The 6837-nt window shown below is 30.5% G+C and overlaps 1 pseudogene; it reads right to left on the bottom strand.

The window, feature by feature from the left end:
• Nucleotides 1–752: 752 nt before the first annotated feature.
• On the bottom strand, nucleotides 753–3887 carry LOC140972635 (UDP-glycosyltransferase 86A1-like; annotated as a pseudogene).
• Between the last annotated feature and the right edge of the window lie 2950 nt (nucleotides 3888–6837).

Genomic DNA, 6837 nt, shown 5'->3' with positions numbered 1-6837 from the left:
TGCCTCAATTATTTTCTTGATGGGAATTTCATTTGATCGATGTATCATCCGGAAAACATATACATTCAAACACATGAAATTAAGAATGAATCTCCAGATTACTGGAAAGTAGTTGATCTGGAAACAGCACGGAAACATCCGAATTCACTCCCACCGGACTCGCATTAGGGCTTCTCCAACCCTGCGCTATCACAGCGTGAAACGCTATGATAGCGCAGGATTTCCCCTCCAACGGAGGCTGCGCTATTTCTCCAAAATGGCGCAGCCTCACTCCTCTGCGCCAAATTTGGCGCAGAGGAGAAACCTAGCGCCATTTTGGCGTTGGGTTTGGGCCTTCTTTTTTATTTTTTTTATTTTTTAATGTTTTTTAATTAATATAAATATGTATTAAATATTTTTAATAATAATAATTTATAATTGATGAGTAAAATTAAATCGTGTTGATATAAAATATAATTCATAATAAAAATTAGAACAAAAAAAATTAATTATAATTATATTAGAATCAAATAAATAAAATTTAACTATTAATAAAAATAAAATTATAATTATAATACTAATATTAACATTAATTATAATTATATTGTTAAATTTATAAATAAATAGTAAACAAAAAGAATATTCTAGGAATATATTTTTTAGAGTAAGATTTGAAGTAAATGAATTGGAGATGAATGTTATATTTGGTGCAGAAACTGCATTATTTTGGTGCAAAAACTGTACCAAAATAGATTTATGGGTTGGAGATGACGTCAGGACTTCAAGTTAAGTCCCTCAATCTTTACTCGCAATTCCTCTACGAAACCGTCGAAAGCAAGCACTGACGATCCATCCGGCCTCAAAGCATTCTCAACTTTCTTCTTTACTTCTCGGATGGCCTCCCTCAAACCACAAGAATCATCTCCACTCATCAAGAACATAATCTTTTCAGCAACTTCACAACTCTGAAAGACAGTCACCATCACAAAGATTGATCCCAATCTTCCAATCATCAACAACCAATTTCCGGTTCGTAGTTTGATCAGTCACCAAAGGGAAACAAATCATTGGCAACCCGCACCAAATGCTCTCGAGTATCGAGTTCCACCCACAGTGCGTCAAGAATCCCCCTACAGCAGGATTCTTCATCACTTTAGGTTGATTACACCATGGTACAATCAAACCTCTGCCTCTCACATTTTCTTGAAATCCATTTGGTAACAAATCACCGACTTCTGAACAGACAATACCGGGCCTAAGAACCCAAATGAAATTCACCCCAATAAGCATTAGACCGTTCTCAATTTCCCTTATATCTCTCACATTGTTATGTGCATAGCTTCCAAATGAAGCGTACAAAACTGAGCCCTGAGCCTTGTTGTCGAGCCATTCGGCGCAATCTGATTCGGGCCATAGATCCATGTTCACTTCCCGGTCAGTGAATCCAGTCATAAATAAGGGTCGATCGCGTAAGTGGGCTGTCTTTCATGGAGCACAGCAGTGGTTTCTGGCTCGAGTTCTTTCACTGTGTTACCACTACAAAAAAAAAATGTTTCTAGAAGCGGTTTTTGAGGAGCACTTCTAAAACCGCTCGTGCAAACTGAACAACAAAATCGGTTTTACTTAAACCGTTTCTATTTCCTTACTTTTAGGAGTGGTCGCATAACCGCTTTAGTTGTGCAATTTTTAGTATCGATTTGTATCAACCGCTGCTATAAATTGCTCCTATTAATTTAACTATTAGAACTATTCTGGAAACTACTCTAATTGAATATTTTTAACAGTGGTTTCACAAAACCGGTATTGTGGACCGCCCTTATAGCTCTATTTTTTTAGGATTGATTTGAAAATTGCACCTATTAAATACATTTATAAAGCGGTTTTATACATTGTTCTTATTGATATAACTATTAAGATTATTCCGAACCGTTGTCATATTTAGCGACGGTTTTTGCACAAACCGTCGCTAATATTAGCGACGGTTTATGCATAACCCATCGCTAATATTCGCGACGGTTTAAAACAAACCGTCGCTTTTTCAAAAATGCAACGGTTTTACTAATACCCGTCGCTATATTTAGCGACAATGTTATCAAACCATTGCTAAATTTAGCGACACGTAAAGTCAAACCGTCGCATGTATTCAATTAGCGATTTTTTTACTAAACCTGTCGCTAATATTAACGACGGTTACGCTAAATATTAGCGACGGTCATGAGATAAACCGTCGCCAAATTTAAATTTTGAAAATTCCGTCATAAATAGCAACGGTTTATTCGTCAAGGTTGTTTCATTAACCGTCGCCGAATTTTCTATAAATACCTCCACTTCCGATCCATTTTCTTACACCACTTCACAACACTTAAAATTTTTCTCTCTTACATAATTTTTCCACTTCACAACAATAAAATTTTTTTTACACGATTTTAGTTTGGATTTAATGTAAATTTTTTCCCTTTAATTTTTAGTAAATTTTTAAGTGTTAGTTAAGATTAGAATTATGTTATTATAGTAATATGGTAAGTTTTTTTAGATTTATTAATTTTTTTTATTTTACCGAAAATATTAGCGACGGAAATTATGATATAACTGTCGCTAAATTAGCGACGGAATGTATGAATAAGTTGTCGCGAATTTTAGCGACGGTTTATAAATTCTGTCGCTAAATTTGTAGACGACGGTGTTTTGATCCGTCGCTAAGTAGCGACGGTTTCACATATATCCGTCGCTAAATTTGTAGGCGACGGTTTTTCAAAAACCGTCGTAAATTGTAGCTACAATATCGGAAAAAAACCGTAATGGGTAATGGCTACGAGCATTATCAAACCGCACCTAAAAGAAACAATAGAAGCGGTTCTTCAACTTGTACCACCGGTTGAAAAAACCGTTTCTATAAGATATAAGGCCATAAATAAGAGGAGTGATTTTGTAACCGGTGGTACAAGTGCTGGAGCGGTTAAAAACCGATCTTAAAATTGAAAAAAAACTGCTTCTGTAAGAATATTTTTTTGTAGTGTACAGATGATGAAGTCTGCTTTCTTCACATCCTCGAACGCCTTGTGGATTATTTTATGCATAACTTTAGAAGTATCAGATTCTTGAAGATATGACATCAAATCTCTTGGTTCAATTGCATCCACGCCTGGTATGTAATCTATGGTGTCCTTGCGGTTTACTGTAAAAACCGACCATACATATTTTTTAAAAAAAGGAAATTAAATTAATTTGAGTTTTAATGTAGTTCATAATCAGATTTTTAGATCTTTTGGACTCCGCTACTGCTGAATAATATGAAAGATTTCATATTAGTAAATAATTAAAGAAAATATATATGTCGATCAAGAGGTGTCCCTTGGTCTCACCGACGCAACCATAATGACCATTTTTCTTCAACAAATCAAGGTGGTAATACAACGTTAAAACCAGCACAGGCTGCGTCCAGAACGAGACATAGACAAGCCCATATTTCCTTGCAACAGCTGATCCCCAAGTAGAGTAAGTATCCGAAATCAAACAAGTGGCAGGAGGATCCCTCCGCACCAGCTCCCCGACGGCCTCATCCACGTACGCCGGAAAAACATGCAACCTGCCCTCCAAGAACTGCTCCCGGTTCGAAGATCGATCAAACTACAAGGGGAAACCGTCACCAATTGTGGTGTAACGAACGTCGAGTCCCGAGTCGTGGGGTAGTGCAAATATACTGTTAACTAGGGGATCCATATGCACTCGAGCTTTTTTGATCTGATCATGAGCGGAGTGGGTGTTGATGAAAGTGATGGTAAAGCCTTTGGATGCGAGGTTTAACGACAGTTGGATGGATGGGTTAATGTGGCCTTGGAATGGAGGTGGGATTATGATTGTGTGAGGCCTTCTGTTGTCGCCTCCCATTGAAGCTGTCTGTGGTCGCATGTAGTTAGGGGTGAGCAAAAATTCGGTTAAACCGAATTAACCGACCGAACTGAATCAATTCGAAAATTCGGTTCGATTATTTCGTAAATTCGGTTTTTTAATTTTTAAAAAATCGGTTATATCGGTTAATTCGATTCGGTTACGGTTTTCAAATTTTTAAAATCGGTTAACCGAATTAACCGATATAATAAATACTATTATTTAATAAATTTTTATTTTTATTTTTTTTTTATCAATTTTTATATATATTTTAATTTTTAATTTTAAAATCAACCATAATTCTAATTCTAATTAATCCTTAATTTTAAAATCGGTCTTATCAATTTTTATATATTTTTTAATTTTTAATTTTTATGTTTTTATGCATTTGTGTAGACTGTAGTGTTCAAGAAAAATTATATATATAATTAAAATTAAATCACAATTTTTTTTAAAAAAAATTAATCGGTTAATTCGGTCACCGGCCGAATTATGGCTAAATATTTCGGTTCGATTCGGTTATGGCTAATTCAGTTCGGTCGGTAACCGAACCGACCGAATGCTCACCCCTACCTGTAGTTGGTGGAATATAAAACTTTATAATCGATCCAAATAATAATAATTTTATTTTTAATTTTTGTGCTTGTGAATTTACATTATGGAGTTTTTCTTCAATATTTAATATTCAAATTAAATATGGATATATACATACAACTTTCTTAATGTATTGATTGAAGCAGGTCCTTACAAGCAGTGCAATCAGTCACAATTACTCAGGATGATTTTGGCTATGTCGGTGTATGTATTATTGAAGTTGGAAAGCATATAAGAAGACCAATAATTTCATACATCGAACATGTTAGTAGATCGGCTAATATGATAGCCCCATAAAATTGCTTGTTTAGTTTCTTCCACCCATCCATCGTTTGTCTGGATGAATGATAAATTTCTCTCTTGATTAGTTAGATTTGTAATGGAATATTATTCTCAATACAATTTCAAGTTTCAATAAAAATAATAATAATTAACAACCTTTATCATCTTAATTTCACCAAACACCCTAAATTTTAAAAGATTAAACTACCAACATAATAAATTATTTTCAAATATTATTTAAAAACCTATAATCTTCAAAGTTTTTATATAAAAATTTATTTAATTGCAAACTATATTATTTGTTGCAGACGACTAATTAGTGCGTCGTGGTCCTTTAATTGATACCTAATATATAAATAGTAAACAAATTAATAAATATGTGGCTTGTTATGGTCCTTTGATTAATTTATTACTCTTATATAACATCTTCAAATGATCAAATCTTTGAAATATCTTCCTTTCAAAAAAAATCTTTGAAATATCTAATAATGTTTATAATATCCACTGTATATAATAATTTATTAATTTTGCGGTCTACTATTTTTTTTATAATATATTAATATCCACTGTATATAATAATTTATTAATTTTGTGGTCATCATCATTGTAATCTATTATTATTATTAAGTTTTTGGTTCTTAATTTTTAATTGCTTTTGTGTAAGAGGATTCAATTTAGACTTTTATATATTCTATAAAAATTTAGTAATATTCAACATACTTTTTTGTAAACTTTTATAAAATTACGTGATATTCAAATTTGACTTTTAAAAAATTTGTAAAAATTTAGAGATATTCAAAATATCAATATATTTTTTAATGAGTTAATGAAATTTTATTAAGTATAAAAATTAAAGTTTAAAATACAAATATAAAATGTAAAAAATCGTCTTTGACTCGACCTTAAAAGTTGGATTAACATTTGACTAAAAAATATCTCAAACGTGCATACTCACTTTCATTTCTATTACAAAAATATTTATATTAGTTAATTCATTATTTTCTCTTACATTTAATGATTTTATTTTTCTATGGATTTTTTAAAAACATATTTTTTATTACTAAGTAGTCTAAAAAAATATATTAACATCATTTATTTTACTATTCGTATTGTGATCACGAAAATCACAAAATTTATAAATATTAATTAAAATATGTGTGATGATTGATTGAAATATTAACATATTTTTAAAAATTTATGAACACATATATAAAATAATTATACGAAATTAAATTTATTACAATTTATGAAATTACATTAATTTCAAATATTTTAACATACTTATTCTATATTTTAAATACAAATAATTTTTTTGTTTAATTTGAATTTACTTGAATAATTAAAGTTTAAATACAATAGATTTAGTATTGCCTTATTTATCAGCCATCGTAAATCAAATCAAGTAACAAGTATTTATATCTATAGATAAAAATATTTTAAATAAATAAAAGTTATTAAATTACAGAACCTATATAGGTTTTTATGAAAATATTTACAAATGTCTCTAAAAATCCTATAAAATAAATATACAAAATTATGTAAAAATCTTTATAATTATGCGAGATTCTGGAAAGTCTGTAGTTTGTCAACTTCACATATCTCTCATTTAAAAAATTAAGTAAATATCTGGAATGAATAATGATTTGCTAGTCTATTTTGGTTTTTCCTTTTTGTTTTTGCTTTTATTTTATCATTTCGAAATTGCAGTTTAGTTCTTGGTTAATTTTTACAATTATGATATGATTTTTATTTAAATATAATCAGTTTAAATTATAAATAGAGAGATTATAAATATAATCATTTCAATTGGAAGTATTATCCTTCATTAATTTGAACAATTACGATATTACTCAATTTGAATTGCAATTACCCTATTTAAATATAAATCAAATTATTATAAATTTTTTTTTTTACAAGCACACTATATGTGTAACACATGGGGGATGTCTCTGCGATTTTCTTCTTAATATTTAAAAGTAGCGGGCTGTGATTAATCTTAGTTAACTTCAAATTTAGGATAATTCGTGAAAAATATGGAATAATAATGATAATGTTGTGAAAAGTAAAAATTTACGGTAAAAAGTAAAAATCTCA

The sequence above is a fragment of the Primulina huaijiensis genome, chromosome 1 (assembly GCF_012295235.1).
Source record: "Primulina huaijiensis isolate GDHJ02 chromosome 1, ASM1229523v2, whole genome shotgun sequence".
In the NCBI taxonomy this organism is placed as follows: Eukaryota; Viridiplantae; Streptophyta; class Magnoliopsida; order Lamiales; family Gesneriaceae; genus Primulina; species Primulina huaijiensis.
Note: the sequence above shows the minus strand (reverse complement) of the source record. Positions and strands in the feature narration are given on the sequence as shown.